Source organism: Maniola jurtina, chromosome 8, assembly GCF_905333055.1.
Source record: "Maniola jurtina chromosome 8, ilManJurt1.1, whole genome shotgun sequence".
In the NCBI taxonomy this organism is placed as follows: Eukaryota; Metazoa; Arthropoda; class Insecta; order Lepidoptera; family Nymphalidae; genus Maniola; species Maniola jurtina.
This window is the reverse complement of record NC_060036.1, coordinates 15,004,156-15,021,588: the sequence shown is the minus strand read 5'-3', so window position 1 is coordinate 15,021,588 and position 17,433 is coordinate 15,004,156. Positions and strand designations below refer to the sequence as shown.

The following is a 17,433-nucleotide window of genomic DNA, read 5'->3' as shown; positions in this document are numbered from 1 at the left end:
TACTTTTTAGTGTTTGTCCTTTTTGAAGTCGGTTTTATTTTTCTTTTGAAAATTTTTTTATTTCACAATTTTTAGTGGCCCCACTGTACTATAATCAGAGATACATACAATATTATTTGTTTTAACGTTGAAATAACACATCGTGAGGAAACCTGCATGCCTGAGAGTTTTCCATAATGTTTGCAAAGATTATGTAAATGATAAAAAAGCGTGGATTTGACCTGCAGCTCGATCCAGCAATGCGCGGGACTTCAGTTACTCTTACACATGGCATAATGTTGTATATGAAATCTTTGAAAAGAGCAACCGCTGAGTTTCTTGCTGGTTCTTCTCGGCAGGAAAGGCATTCCGAACCAGTGGTAGATGCTCTTGACAATTCAAAAGTACTTTTAAATTCTAATTTAATAAAAATGTTTTATTATAAATGTAAATTATTTTGACAATTCAAAAAGACTTACTAAAAGTTTACTTACTAAGTGGTAGATGCTCTTGACAATTCAAAAGTACTTTTAAATTCTAATTTAATAAAAATGTTTTAAATTGAATTGAATTGAAAGAATAGCATATACTTAAATATTATTATACAAGTAAACTTTTAGTAAGTCTTTTTGAATTGTCAAAATAATTTACTACTGGTTCTGAATACCGTAAAATTGTGTGTAGTGCCGACCCGCGCTTGACCAGCGTGGTAGACGTTGGTCAAACCCTTCTCGTTCTAAAAAGAGACTCCGGCTCAATAAAAAGCTGGCGATGGGCACATGATGTAGTTACTATAAGTAAATGATAGTAAAAAATAGGTACCTAGTGGTACTTAATAAAATCTTGTCGAAATATGTACGGGAGCTGTGTGTCTGTGTGCTCGACCGTAGCAATAGGGAAATTTCCCAACCGAGCGGTGTTGTGCTCGGTAGCGCCAGCTGGGCCGACGGTTAGACGTTGACTCTTCTATATATAGTGCAATTTGGTAAACGCTCTGTCAATGCGATTGGAAGTTGCGTGTTTCTCCTTGTATGCCAATTAAGCTACCCGTGCTGCCATCTAGGCGTAGGTCGTGAGTTATCAGGCTGGGGTTCGTGTTTCGAGCGTTGTTGATTGATTGAGTTTAGAAGCGACATCTTCTTGCGAATGTGGCAACCGCTACAAATAGAAAAGTTTGTACACAATTTCGCCTCAACAGTTTCGCAGTTCACAGTCAAACAGTCAGGTCGAGCGTCATAGTTTTGCGAACACGGCCGGGTTAGGGTTTGGTTAGGGTGCTTCACTCGGTGGAACCTGAACTGGTGTTTATTCCACCCTTGAGTGCCGATGTGATTATACTGTTTATTTATTTATTTTGTTTTATTTGAGATACACAGTACTAAAGTAAAACAACAGGTAACACACACATAAAACACACAAACCACAACTGTCTCCAAAGAAACGTTCACACCCAAAAAAAAACTGTATACATAATATCAGATTTATACATTTTATTGTCGTGTTGAAACAGGTGTTACTTTGCAGAAGTCCTCGATGCAGTACAAAGAAACACAAGTTGAAGAATTTCAAAATTGCCGTTAAAAAAATACGATACGAAAAATACGACTCGCACTTGACCGATTTATTAGTTCGTTTTTCGGTAGGGTAGTCGTATATATTAATTTTTTTAGTCACGACTTCTTAAACATATACCTATCTGTATACCATCGCTACGTGGTTAATGAATCTACCAATGAAGTCATAATAGCAATAAGCTCTCGTTATTCGCTAAATAGTGGCGGAAAGGCCGAACGTGCCGCGCGCTCTCACTGCCAGCTAATCACGCTGTTTGCTCGATGCCAGATCATATTGGTGTAATCGCCAGATATCGCTAATTGCCTTCCACGAACCACACCTAAACCGTGCTCTCATTAAATATTATTGTTTTATTTGGATTGGAAAATCATGATCGATCAGCAAGCGCCAGCCCGCTACGAGCATAGGTTTCCTCTCAGAATAAGAAAGGTTTAGGCCATAGTCTGCCATGCTGGCCCAGTGCGGATTAGCGGACTTCACACACCATTTTATAAACATTATGGCGAACCCTCACACATGCAGGGTTCCTTTTCCTTACTATGTTTTTCGTCACCGTTAGAGCAAGTGATATTTAATTGCTTAAAACAAATATAACTTAAGTTAGCTGTTAGAGAGTCTGAGATCGAACCCTTGACTCCCGAGTAGGTGAGGGACTGAGCACTAAGCTATCCCAATTTTTTTAAATTAATATAATACGAATTAACGTGTGGTTAACTATGGTGGTTACTTTAGAATATAATCGTAAAACGATTTGATACATTGATATTACAGTTGTACTTTTTCCATTTTAATTAAGGAGTCGGTGGAATTGGGCGAAATGGCGGCAGATCAAATTTCAATTTAAACTTTTCACATTAACTCTGTACGGAGCTTTAAAAATACGCCCCGGAGGGTAATCGGGCAATATTCTAATGACACTTTAGCTGCAAAGTAAACCGCGGATTACCTCTAAGGGCTCGGTCGAAATTGTAGCGTTTTATTGAATCAAATAACTTTATTGGTAATTATTTTGAATCGTTAATGATATTTTTAATCGTGTAACATTTGTGGCTAGATTGGACACAATCTCTAAACAAGTCAGACAGGTCTAAATCTAGTGCTTCTCTTTTCCAGAGAAAGCATTGAATGTGTCTGTAAAATTTTCCCCGTGAAGTGCTCTAAATAATAGTGAGAACCGCACTGAAATCCAAGAGATTGTTGAAGAAGTAAGAAGTTCAAGAATCATAAGCGAACAGCAATACTTACCATATTTAGACCTAAGTTACATTAGGGGCGACTATCCGGAACTGGTTGAAGAAGTAGAACGCCTTTTTGTTTGTGAAATGGTTTAATTAATAGGGTTACGTTAAATAGTAGGTATATTATAATAAAATTAAAGTTAGTGTGTACGTCCGTTCGCTCCGATGGTAGGGAACGAAGGCGGCGAGTGTAGTCTGCATTTGGTATAATATGGCGTTATTTGACTCTTGTCGGCACGTTTCTTGATGAAGGAAGTCATCCAGCGTAACACCTGTCATTGTAGTTTAGATTCCAGATTGAGTACAAATGAATTTTAGTCACTTTTTTTTTTAAATCATGACTAATACTCCCGTTTCCTTTACAATTAAGCGTAAAGCTTATTCCAGGAATGGGTGCGACAATAGTGCAACGGATGGGGTTTGAAATGCCGACCTTTCGGAATTCAGGCCGCTCCTCAACCGTTGAGCTATCGAGGCTCAAATTGTTTTACACATCTTAAAAGCTAATCTACCCGCTGTTCGTTTGCGTGTACCTTTACTGTAGGTTACACGGTGATCATGATTACAAGCGTTGATTGTGGCTGTAATGACGCGGAGCGGGGGGAGAGGGCGCGGGTGAAATTATGTTTTTACGACCCCGAGTGCTTTAGACGTTTATTGTCACTCGTTTTATATCGCGATTGTTATGAATTGACTCGACAATCGGTGTACCTTTTACTGGATTAAATTTTTTATGTTCACCAAATTGTACGTAGAGTCAAATTTTAATGTTCATCATAGGTATATGAAGACATTAATTTTTTTTTTATTTGTAACACTTTACATTTCTAAAAGAGTAACTGCTGAGTTTCTTGCCGGTGTAGTCTGCCACATGTTGCTGGATTTCTCAATTGCCAAATAATTGCGGAATTTTGATGTTTTGATTGTCCTTATACTTATTGGGTCAAAATGTATGCCTATGCAGCCGGGTTATTTGACTATTGAGCTTTTAATGAAATAGCGAATAACTGTACCTATTTGAATTTAATTTGAGTTCAATGTCAGGTTATTGCCGATATAAAATCATCAATTTTCAACACAAGACAATGTGGAGTCACAAACAATATGAAGAGTAGACGGTTCATGCGACTAATAATAATTTGACAGCGGCTCCAAAAAATGTACTTACATTAACTTCTCTTAGGTATATAGTAGGGATGTTATGGATATATAATTTCGGATCCGGATATGGATATGGATATTGGTAAAAAATAATATCGGTTTCGGTTACGGTTATGGATATTAAATTATTTCGGATTATCTGATAGTTTCGGTTACGGATATTAATTTTTTAAGGAACTGTAAAATGTGAACCGATAAAGGTGTCGCATTCCAGCGGAGTGCACAGTTAATTCGTACGAGTGTAGTATTTAGTTAGACTCCGCCCTATCCGAAACTATCCAAAATTTTTATTACGGATTCAGTTACGGTTACGGATATTTTTTTATTTCGGATATCCGATAGTTTCGGTTACGGATATGGATTTCCATAACAACACTAATTCGTACGAGTGTAGTATTTAGTTAGACTCCGCCCTATCCGAAACTATCCAAAATTTTTATTACGGATTCAGTTACGGTTACGGATATTTTTTTATTTCGGATATCCGATAGTTTCGGTTACGGATATGGATATCAATAACAACACTAGTATATAGGTACATATTACCTATTCGGTAATAATTTAAATTATTTTTTACTGTTTGATTTTTGTGGTTATTAAGGTCGGTTTTTATTTTATTTTTAACCGACTTCAAAAAGCAGGAGATTTTCTCAATTCATCGGTTTTTTTTTAATTTTTATTTCTTTAACTAATATATTTAAGTGTATATTTTAATGTACGAGTTATACTGTCGGTAGTAGGAACTAGGAAGGACATTAATTACCGAGTCTCCGGAGGCTCGACGTGTGATCACTTGTACGAGGCGTGGCGCATCGCCTCTGATTGTGTGAACGGTGGGCGACACGAGTTCATCCACACAATCGAAATTATCGGATATTAACTTTCCAGCCGTGGGACTTGAGAGTGGTACCTAATAGCCTAGTAGTTAAGACGTCCGCCTCCTATACGGGTGGTCGGGGGTTCCATCCCGGGCACGCACCTCTAACTGTAGGTAGTAGTATAGGAAAGACATTAATTACGGAGTCTCCGGAGGCTCGACATCTGATCTGATCACTGACGAGGCTTGGCGCATCGTCTCTGATTATGTGAACGATAGGCGACATTTGTTTATAGAGATACAGGGTGTAACCAGAACGCTAGCAAAAACAAAGACAGGTGATAGTACTGATGATTACTGACAAGATTCTATGGTAAATAAACTACGTTTTTTTTAAAGTCCTATATTTTTAAAAGTTCACAATATATTGCAAATAAAACATCTGACTGACACTAGAGGTCAACGAACGTTCCATAAATAGGTCATTAGAAGTCAATGCCACGTCGTAGGCGGGGTATTGATCCGAGTTTTGCACGGTATAGGTACAATGCGGGTTTGAAAAATACTAAATCAGTTAAACTACATATCTATGTTTAAACTACAAAATAAGGCAAATTGGCATTGGGTTGTGTAAGGTATAATGATAACGTTAAGATTTTGCTAGCGTTCTAGTTACAACCTGTATTTTAGTACCTAATTCTACCATCTACCTAATTCCGAACCAGTGATAAATTATTTTGACGAATCCAAAGCACTTGAAAAAGTCTACTTGAATAAAAATCTATTCTATTCTATTCTATTCAACAGAGCATCACTTGCTCCGCCAGCCGTACCCATCAGCGGTGGTCACCTGAACGCTCGGCGCCGCGATGTCGCTCAGGGGTGCGTCGGCTGACTGCGGGGGAAGGGGGGGGGGGGGGATTAATTACTATTTGATCCCACAACAACGGTCTTCGGTACCTGTGACATTGTCAAGAGCTGATTTACTGTAGATTGGAAACTTCTCTACTTACCTATTTTATTTCTTACTAGATGATGCCCGCGACTTCGTCCGCGTGGATTTCGTTTTTTTTTTAAAATCCCGCGGGAACTCTTCGATTTTCTGGCATGAAAAGTTGCCTATGTTAATTTCCGGTTTGCAAGCTTCCTCTGTATCAAACTACCTTCTTATTTAAACCGGTTAAACGGATGGGCCTGTAAGACTCCCGTGGGAAATTCAAATTCAAATTATTTTTATTCAATTAAACTTTTACAAGTGGTTTTGAATCGTCAAAATAATCTACCACTGGTTCGGAATGCTGTTCCTACCGAGAAGAACTCTTTGATTTTCCGGGATAAAAAGTAGCCTATGTCCTTCCCCGAGATGTAAGCTAACTCTGTACCTCGGTTAAACTGTTGGGTCGTGAAACGCTAGCAGACAGACATACAGACACACTTTCGCATTTATAATATTAGTATGGATTCAAGGATCTTGAAATAAATATCAAGGATAAGATTCTGGAGAAAAAAGAATTAATATCCTATCTAGAACTAAGATCTAGATTTTAGACCCATGCAGCTCAGAAGCTGTGCTTGGTTCGGTGTCAGTGAGTGAGTTGGGACTTTACTTTCTATTGTTATTGTATGAGATAGAAGCGTGAAAGAAAATACTTCAAAGCTCTACCAATTAATATCTCTGTATGTTACATAGGTGCTGAATGAATTTCCATGAATATTGATTTCCCTCACCGCTTTCCGCACGTAACCCTTGCCTCGGGGGCAAAAAGGCAAGTGGGTGTTCGTGTATTAATTACTGGCGGCTGTAATAGGCTAAGTAATGACCCTTGTACGTCTGACAGCCAACACCGACAGGTGCTGACGCCCTGGTGTTATAACACGCTGGAAGTGGACCAATTACCCATCTAATATTTGGACTATAACAACCTTAGTAAGGTCCAAAGCCAGAACGCTTCGTCAAAAGCCAAACTTTGACTTCTGCCTAGCGAGTTTACAGCGGGGTGGTTATCTACCCAGTGTCTCACACTGAATAATAAAATCATTGAGCTTATTTGACATTGGTTGGATCTACATTGCTGCTTCACTGACTGATATCGAAATACTTTTTCGTATAAAACCTTCAATGGATTAAAAATAAATGACAAAATATGAGCTCAGTGGCTAGTTATATCTTCTGGCCAAATTTCGGCCAGAAGTAACTTAATAGGTAAAATATAAATGGTAGAAGCAATAGAGCACATCCAGCAATCGCTGCGAGGTGTCAGCCATTAGCGAGATATGAAAGAACAGGTCAGCGCCGGCCCTAATCGACGCCGCCATCCATCACTCACGTGAATAGGTGAGTCGGGAGCGTCAGCACAAAACGAAAACATCAGGAAAAGACTGTAACAATTATTTTCCACAAATTGAAATATTTCACACTCTATCGATATAAAGAAAAAGTTAGTATAGCGCTCTCTCTCTCTGTCACGTAATCCCGTACAAATGATAGAGACAAAAAACTCACTAAACGCTAACTATTTTGAACCACCATTCACCAACCAATCACAAACGAAATTATGTTTTCTATTGAGTTTAGAATGTTTTTTGAAAACATAAACGAATTGAATTTCAAATGTTTTTTTTAAAGTATATTTGTGATTGGTTGGTGATTCAAAAAGATGAAGACAGAAGTATTGAACAGGATGAGCATGAAGTTAGCTTATGCTATGCAGTACCGTGCTGATCTGGAGACACGGAAAAATATTTTATACCGAGCAAGTCAGACGTTACCAGCAATCAGAGTTATTAGAGATTTTTTGCTCCCCCAAAGAAACAATAAAGAAAATATGCCCAAAATATATCTAATGGTTAGACCACATATTACTTACGAACTTTTTAAGTTGGTATATCTTTGTTGTTTTGCGTTATGTTGGGCTGGTAGTATATCTACTTAGCAAATAAGTCTGACAATATTAAAAGAAAAATCGTCTTACTTAATCTTCACAAGATCGCTGTTTTTAACCGTCTTCCAAAAAGGAGGTGGTTCTCAACTAAGCCCGTTTTTTTTTTCGCTTTAACCATTCAAATTTTGAGCATGCGTAAAATATACTGTGTAATGTAATGCGTAAATGTAAAATAATGTAATGCGTACTGTGTAATAAAATGCGTAAAATATAATGTAAATGTTATTAATTTTTTTTTCCACTTTTTCCAGATTTTTTTGGAGTCGGTGCAGTGGTGTCCCGTGATCGCAATATCCACATCGCACGTGGCGCGATGTAATGACGCCGCCGCGCCGCGTCGCTGCCGGCTCGGCATCGCTTGTGCGGCATTTGCTCATGTACGAACACATTTTACACAACAAACCCTAAAACAGAAGAAAAAACATTGAAAATCAACAAGAGGCTGCGCAGCGTTTGGATATTCTGTATGTATTTTAGTGACTATTTATTAGTAATTGTAACAGAGATGTTACAGATATTATCTGTGACAATAGAAAGATTAAAAAATTAGTTAAATACGCGGATAGGTTAATAAGTAATCTGTTAAACTTTTTTTTGTTAGTACTTACATAGCTGTTTGTTTAAGTTTTGTTTTTGTTAAGCTCGTTTGTTGCGTTGTGGTTATTGTAGCACTTAATCGCGCGTGCCACGTCCACACATTAGACTCAATGGACCACCAGTATTTTTGCATATCTACTACCTTGCTATTTGTACTATTGTAGTTGTAGTACAAAATCGATTAAGTGGATGGGCTGTGAAAGCAGACCTGCTGACTGACAACCCTTTGGCGTTTATGGATATTATAACACTATTAGTTTAGATAATAGAACTACGTAGGTACTTGTAGTATTAGATACAAAGTACAGAACCATTTTTATGTATAGGTAACTTTGCTGTGCGGTATTCTTCCCTTGAGATTTTCAATAGGTAAGTAATCATTCGATCCTCGCATCCCCGTATGAACACAATTGCAATACGGCACATCCAATAAGGTTAGCAGCAGCGAGGCGCATCTGCGAGATCTGATTGCGTGCCATAAGGTGACGCGCTCAGCTTCCTCATCTGCTTAATCCATTAGCCACCTCGTTCCATATTTAATTCCAACCCCCCCTTCCCCGGACCTCACCCCCTGCGATTGTCCGCTCCATCCGCGCACATGTCGCTGCCCCACGAACGTATAAAATTTGATAAATTGCACCGCCAACATGTGAACTACCCTCTTAGCTTAAACGGTGCGTACTCCATGGCCGATTTCACACAGTTATTCCAATTTAAACCTACTTTCTGGTACATTATAGCTTCTTTTTCATTGATACTTGGAGATAGTTGTTATTGATGCTCAACTCGAAAATGTCATTAAATCCAATATGGATTTTATATTCTATAGCTGTCGCATAAGAGGTAACTTTTGCATGTGTTTGTGTAAAAAGATAATTGTAAGGTTTGACAGGCGAAATGGCAAATGCACTTTAGTGAATGCCCGTGCAGTAACTGATTTGGAGGGACGCTGGAGGTAAGATAATGCAGATGTTTCGGAGGGACGCGGAGGTGGCCACCCTTCATACGGCGTAATATTGATGACGCTAGCAATTCTGTTTAGCGTTTTCAATTAATATAAATGCCTACGGTGCTCTAAACCCCACACGAAATAAGCGCAAGATCCCATTAATATCGTGGTGTTTAGCAAAAAGTAGCTTCATCTATACCTACGTACGTTTAAAATACATACTTACTTACATAATGATGTACTTACCTAGTGTTTTATATCAAAAAATAAGACCGCCCAGATCGGAAAGGAAACTCTAACTCTACTATGATGAGCTGGCAAGAAACTCAGCACAAGACTCATTCGTGTCGGGTCGCGAGCTGAGCCCATTTGAAAAAATTAAATTTAAAACAACCCCTGACACAAAAACCCTCTAAAAATTAAAACACACCGTTCACACGGGCTGAAAGGGAAACTTCAGAAAACTAAACTTTGAGAGAATGACACGAATGCAGAGCATCAGGAGTATAGTAATTGTAGGGTTTGTTCACTGCCTTCGTCTTCATCCACTACACTTTCAAACCCTTATTTTACCCCCGTAGGGTTTGAATTTTCAAAAATCCTTTGTTTTCAAATTTCTACGTGATAAAAGCAATCTGCACGCCAAATTTTAGCCCGATCCGTTCAGTAGCTTAAGCTGTTTGCTGATAGATCTGTCAGTTAGATACATTTAAATAAAATTGTTACCAGGGATTTTGAATGTGATAAAAGCAAAAGCTCAACAGAGTTGTACCATCAAATTATCATTTTATACAAACCTACCTATAATATAACAAAGAGCACTCTCCTCTTGTTTTTACATCCCGAAGATTAAATTATGCGAGCCGCAATCCAATTTCGTTCATAAAAACTCGAATTCGGAACTCCGCTCACTCGTTTACAGTTCGGGAATGAATAAAAACGATCCATCAATTCCGAATCGCACGGGCACGGGCGAAAACTTTCACCGGCGAAGCGAAATCGATATGAAATTAGCTAATGGAAACTTGATAGCCGACAAAAACCGAATCCCCGCAAGCCCCGTGAGCGCATTCGCGACAATAAATCTGTGCATTGTGCCCGACGACGACAGATGGGGCATTACCCAATACCCACCCTACACAGGTAATTCTATACTCTTCGAATGTACCTATTGGCGAAAAATGCTGCCGACTCGGTGCAACAGTAGGGTAAAATTGTTACTGGTAATTAATTAAGGCTGGCCGCACATAATAATAAAAATAGCGGTGATAGCCAGTGATGAAGACGTCGGCCTTCTATTCGGTAGGTTATGCTTTTGCGCTTTGAGCAATTAAATACATACCTGCGCAATTTTTGATATGTATTTAAAAATTATTTAAAAATTAAATACATGTTTGCACCCAAATTTCCGATCGCTGGTGAATACCTACCTAAAATATTGCGTTTTAATCGCACGCCTACTAGAAGGTGTCAAGCCGAGCCCGTCCTCCGATAAGCGTCAGGTACTTTCTGATTAATTAAAATTTCTTACCTAAAAAGAGCTGAGAAAAGCTGAGTGATTGACAGATCTATCAAGCACAGCTGAAACTACTTGACAGATCGGGCTGTTGCCTGTTTGGCAGGCAGATAGGTAGCTATTATGATGCCATCACCCGCTAACAAAGGACCTTTTGAAAATTTAACCACTTAGGGTTTGAAAATTTATGTAGTTCACGTGAACGAATGATAAGACAATATACGGCCGGCCTAATAGTGCAGTCAAAGTAAGCGATGCAGCGATGTTTTATCGTCAGGTAAGGGGTCTGTAACTGCATTAGCTCCGTACAATAGAATATTCAATTATGCTAATACGCGTCGGTGGCATGTGGCCGATTGTGCGCACGCGTCGCCCGCCATTTTGAATCGTTGGCGCGTTCCCTGTGTTGTGGGATTATCTCGCTCGTTTGAATCCCAACGGTTGGATTGTGGGTGACAGTCCCTATACTATTCAAATGTATTTTACAGGGAATATTTATTTATTCATTTGTTATTTAAAATTTTTTATTCAATTTACAGAGTTCTTCATCATATTCTCCCTGCCAATCCGCACTTAGCCAGCTTGCCGAGCTATGCCAATATCCTTCCTCTGATATTAAGATACATATAATGCAGCGCAAAATACCTAATTTGTATGTACCTTAATCTTATTTAAATCTTATATACCTACTTCTACTGAATCGAGCCTCAATTATTGCAAACTTTACCAGGCACATTGTTAGTACCCAGGACACAGGATTACCTGAAGTGTGCGACAAGAAAAAATTTGACAAATTTGTTTTTTGGGTTAGTGAATATTTTTTCATTTTTTGTATTTTCTTATTCTGATCCCTACTCAGAAGTGAGCGGACGATGGGGTAGTGATGATGAAACAACTTAAAATTGAATGAATTCAAAAGTTTGACTGAGAAAAATGAAGCTCAAATACAAGACTCGCAAGTTGCAAGCATTCAGAAACTCTTTTCTCACTGAAAATAAAGTGCAAAGAGAATTAGCATGTGCACGAAATGCTCGCAATAAAACGGTCTTGCGCACGCAGCCACATCTGCGCTGAGAGAGTGCACATGTCCGCAGAGCAGTCGGTAAATCATCCGCCGAGGATATCTAACCGCTTTACGTGCGAGTTAAGCTTGTGCCACACTTGTGCTCTTCTCAGTAGAATTTCTTTCCGAACAGTTGGTAAAGTCTCAGACGAAGCATAACGTCACTAGTAAGTACATAAATAAACGAATGAACGAATTCTGGTGACCAGTAACGAAATTAAACATGACCTCCAGTCTGCTGGACTGATGACTTTGAGAAGCTGGTGGGAAATGGGTGGATGTGAAGAGCGGAAGAAACTTCGTGGTGACGTGCCTATAGTGGATGAAAACAGTTCTTAAGTTTTTTGATTTCATCTATCTCTAGTAAACATGTCCGCGTTTGCTTTACCCATGATCTTCCAGACAGTTTCAGCTATTAGGTATACAAGGTGCTTATTTTTTCTTTTGGCCCAGGATTCATTGTCGTACTTCAAGATTAGCCTGATACACAAAGAACAACTAACTTGATTTACTATGACGAACTAAATCAGATAAATCTGTAATACCTAGCCAAAAAGTGCATTGTAGAGTCAACAAGATTCAACATCTCCTAAAGATGCTCCGGTGTGGGAATAAGACTTGCGCGGAGTATCTTTTAGTGGTTTTGTGTGGTGTTGCATAATTGTGGGGCTTGGTGGGAGGGTAGGCAGCGTGTATCGCATGCTACACCTTGTACCATGCCAATTTATTTAATTCCTAACCATTCAGCAAAGTAATGCACGCTCCTATCCAAGGTCAGCCTGATCACAGACACGTCGTATTTTCGACTAGATAAAATGCTCGCTGTGCCCCAAGCTTTATTTATCACTCGGGCAGGATTTCACTGCGATTTGATTGCACCGCGTCATATTGATAACTCAATATCGCACGTTGGCCGCGACATCGCACCAGCACTTTGCGATATGACCCACTATGTCTTCTCTGACTGGACACTTGTTCTGGTGAATCGAATAATTCTTGGATTTTTTCTGCAGGGTTCTCGTGCGCTATGGTACTTATTCAGATTGTATCATACTAAGTACCTACCTATAACCAACGTTTTCTGTGACGTAGTAGGTACAACTCACAGGGCGTCATTCTGAATTAAATTGCATGTTTCCACTCGTTTTGGCTTACAATTGAATGTCCAGTGTCATACTAATTTTGACAGCTTCATAAACACGATTTTTGTTTGAATACTATACAGTTATAGGTAGGTACCTAATTGCAATGCTTGTTACTACAATTCATGATGGAATTTCTTAAATTTAAAGGACGCTAAAATAACTAAAACAGTAGTCGCCATACTAAATACAAATTATAAGAAGTTTCGGTATCGAGGCAAATGAACTGAGGTCCAAAATCCAAGGCACTCAGGAACTCAGGACATTACAAAGACAGAAAGCTATGGCTTCAAATCCTGCAGGTAAAATTTCATATAGTATATTTAACATATTATATAACATGGTTATTTAAAAAGTCCGGGTAATCTAGTGAAAGTGGAACAGATAATTGTCCGGCGAGTGTCCGGGCGGCGGACACCGGGCGCGCGCACGCCTGTGATATACATCACCCGCCCTGACTGATCGCTCTCCTTAGCCGGGTATCGCTCCAAGCCACAAGAAAACTGCGAAAATCACACTAATATTATAAAGGCGAAAGTTTGTGTGTATGTATGTGTGTAAAAACTACTGGACGGATTTAGCCAAATCTTTTTATTCCGGAAAATCAAAGAGTTTCCCAAAAACCTATATCCACGCGAACGAAGTTGCAGGCATCAGCTAGTATATGATACAGGAAACATTCAAATTTCAATTTTCCTGTTTGTGTCCACTACGTGACATATACCTTCCTGAGAGCGCACCACCACACGCGATCCGTCGCCTTCCTCATCCACTCATTTCCCGCTATCAGCCCAGAGGAGTCTATCCAAGCAATGACTTCTGGACGATCCCAAACTAACTGGCTGGTTGGAAAGCTGGCTGGTTGATTGGAGCACTACAGAGATGTAAGCTCTCTTTGCGTGTTCTATCGCCTTTATAATGAAAAGTGCTCTGAAGAGCTGTTTGACCTCATTATACTCTCCTTTTTCTACAACCGCACCGCACGCCACCGTAAACAATTGCACCCTCACTACCTGGGTGCCTGGTGCACTTTAACCGCCCGTTGCGCTCGGCGGGGTTCCCACGAACGAACTGCTGAAAGGCCGGCAACTCATCAGCGTTTTTTCTGATGCTGCGAATGTTCATGGGCGGTGATAATCATTTAACATCAGGTGACCCGCCTGCTCGTTTATTCACATTAAAAAAAAAGAATATGATATAAATAAATTTTGATTAAAAACCGCTATAAGTTTACAGTTTGTTCCGTCCCACATTAGGCCGAAGGGCTACCGGAAAAAGGCCCTCTTTACCTTCTAGTAAAACTAGTAAATAGTCGGATTAACTGAACGCATAAATCACGAGTCTCCATGAACTTGCGCAGATAACAATCTCCCGATATTGAACCTGGTCGACTCGCTCGCTAACTCACTTTGTACTTCCGTATCTATGTTGATTGACTACCCAATCGATTTAGTAGTTTCAAAGTTTGTTATACTAGATTACCTATTGATAAGTCTTATTGTTGTTTTTAACCCCCGACCCAAAAAGAGGGGTGTTATGAGTTTGACGTGTGTATCTGTGTATCTGTGTGTCTGTGTATCTGTGTGTCTGTGTATCTGTGTATCTGTGTATCTATCTGTGGCATCGTAGCTCCTAAACTAATGAACCGATTTTAATTTGGTTTTTTTTTATTTGAAAGGTGGCTTGATCGAGAGTGTTCTTAGCTATAATCCAAGAATATCGATTCAGCCGTTTGAAAGTTATCAGCTCTTTTCTAGTTACTGTAACCTTCACTTGTCGGGGGTGTTATAAATTTTTAATTTACACTTGTGTTTATGGCGTACTCTGAATTGCTTTAATACCTATTTTTCTCTATCTAATTACTTACATGTTTTGATTGGCATATCTGAATTGTCTCATGTTTTATAGGTTGAATACCTTTGAATTTTGAAATCGTCTTCCCAGAGCGGTGATAGTCTTGACATACCTAATACGTGAAGGAAAATATCGCAAGGAAACCTGCATGCCCAATAGTTCTCCATATAATATTGTCAAAGGTGTGTGAAGTCTGGTTGAATATGGCCTTAAACCTTCTCTTTCTGAGGGGACACCTGTGCTAAGTAGTGACCAATCATGATGATGATGACGACACTATTGTAAATACATATTTTTAATAGTTTTCGAATTCGAAAAAATTGATTTTTTCTTAAACTCTAGAATTTCCATGTAAAATAAAATCCTAAGGTAAGAAAAGTCGTCGTCCAAATGAAGAGATCGTTACGTGCCGCCGCAGCAGAGACTTGCATACGAATGGGCACATAAGAGCAAATCGCTCGCCGGAGAGTTCGGCGGGAGAAGCACTTACGTAAGCAAGTGATCACATGTTTTGGAAATTTATATTGCGATTTGTACGCCTTTACGAGGCATTTCAACTACGTATGGATACAGACCTTGATGTCTTGCAGTACGATAGTAGAAAGGTGAAGGAGGAACCAGGTCAAAGAGCTATTGTGCACACTCTCCGAAATATATTTTTTTAATTTTCACGGCGGCTATTTTGTAATTTTTATTATTTGTTGTTATAGCGGCAATAGAAAAACACACATTCTGTGAAAATTTCAACTCTCTATACCTATTACGGTTTACGAGATACAGGCCGCTGACAGACAGACGCTGACGGATGGACGGACAGCGGAGGCTTAGTACTAAGGGCCCTATTACTACCTCCGCTGTCCGTCCGTTCGTCCGTCATGATAATTAGTTAGAATGTACATTGGTGTTATTTCTTGTACGATGGTACGGAACACTTCGTGTGCGAGTCCCACTCGCACTTGACCGTTTTTACCGTTGAACCCTAAAAAGAAGGAATTGTAAAATCTCGACTGAAATTTCGGAGTAATTTTTTAAATTGCACGGAACCGAGAAGGCCAATCATTTCCGAGCTGGCTTACGTTGAAGCTCCCCCAAGTCGCAATTAAGGGCAGATCACTTTCCATCTAAGAAGGTGATTCTTATTATTTTTGCCGGCGCTTGGGTACTCGGGAGGAGGTCGTTAATTGGGCGGTATTTTATTAAGGCCAATTTGTTGCGAATACCTGGAGATTGGTGCTCAGATTGCTTCACTGGAGCGATTTGTTTGCTTTCTTTGTGTTGGTATTTTTCTTTTACATTATCTTCATAAGAATGTAACACCGGAATTCATAGTTCGGACAGGGGATTCTTTAGGGATTAATTCAGACGGTATGACCATTGTATAAAGGTTGAACATGACAAATGTGGTTTGAATCGTCCTCTAAAGAAGCCCCTGTGACTATGTAGGTAAGTGTGTATGCTTTTAGGTCCGCTGCAGCCCAGACGTAACATAAGTGTTTGATATAAGGTGTCGGATCAGTAGTCCCGTCGCTTTGTCTCACTGATGGGTCTACAGTAAGTATATCACCATGTACCTACTTACCCGTGGTCAAATCTGTAATTTATGGATGGGTAGGTAAAACCCGCGATGTGATCTGCATGTTTTAGCTTGACTTAGTAGGTGCGATTCGGAAGTCCAGCGCTTTTATCCTGGGCACGCACCTTTAACTTTTTGGAGTCATGTGCATTTTAAAGAACTCCAATATTATTCAAATACTGCAGTCCCCGTTGAACAGGAATAAAGAACGGGAACAACGGGACTGATTTTCAATAATTTTATTCTAATCCCGCTGGCCCCGGGGCCAACGGGACTACACGCTCAATAATACGCTTTATCGGTGAAGAAAAACAATGTGAGGAAACCTGCATGTTTTTAGAGTTGTCTATAATGTTTTCAAGAGTGTGTAACGTCTGCCAATTCGTACTTGGCCAGCGTGGTGGAGTATCCATTAAACCCTTCTCATTTTAAGAGGAGATCCGTGCTCATTAGTGAGCCAGCGAAGGGTTGATGAGGATGATGCTTTGCCTAGATTTTGGCAGATTAACAGAATTCAAATCATTTTCATTTACTTAGGCACTGAGGCGATTTCTATTTCTAGATTGCGTTTGTCAATAAAGGTAATTGTCTATATTAACGCTTTGTGCCAGTTCAGTTTTATAGTTGTTATTAGTTTTTTGAGCGATGGCCTAGGGTCAATGTGGGGCTGAGTCACCGGGTTCCCACGTCTCAGCGCAATTGCTCGAATTGACCGGTATGCGTCGCGTTAACCCCGCTCCTTCGTTAATTGTCTCCTACCTAAGGACAAAACCGACTGTAGAGTCGCATTTAGTTGGTAAATATTGAGTTTATGAGCGATAGGCTGGGTCTGAGTGTGGCTGAGTCATGGGGTTCCCACGTCTCAGCGCAATTGCTCAAATTGACCGGTATGCGTCTCCTTTGTAAATTATACCCTACCTTATTACAGAGCGATCTTTGGAGTCGCATTTTGCTGAAACAATGTTAGTGCCCATATTTACATGGTTTTAAATTAAGAAACTATTTGGATCTTCTTAGCTTATTAACA

At 39.6% G+C, this 17,433-nt stretch overlaps 1 long non-coding RNA gene across 1 annotated transcript; it reads left to right on the top strand.

Moving 5' to 3' along the window:
* Window positions 1–942: 942 nt before the first annotated feature.
* On the top strand, window positions 943–10,861 carry LOC123867298. The gene is made up of 3 exons (XR_006796378.1): window positions 943–954; window positions 4,482–4,488; window positions 10,805–10,861. It is a non-coding gene; the product is annotated as an uncharacterized LOC123867298 (long non-coding RNA).
* Window positions 10,862–17,433: the final 6,572 nt, after the last annotated feature.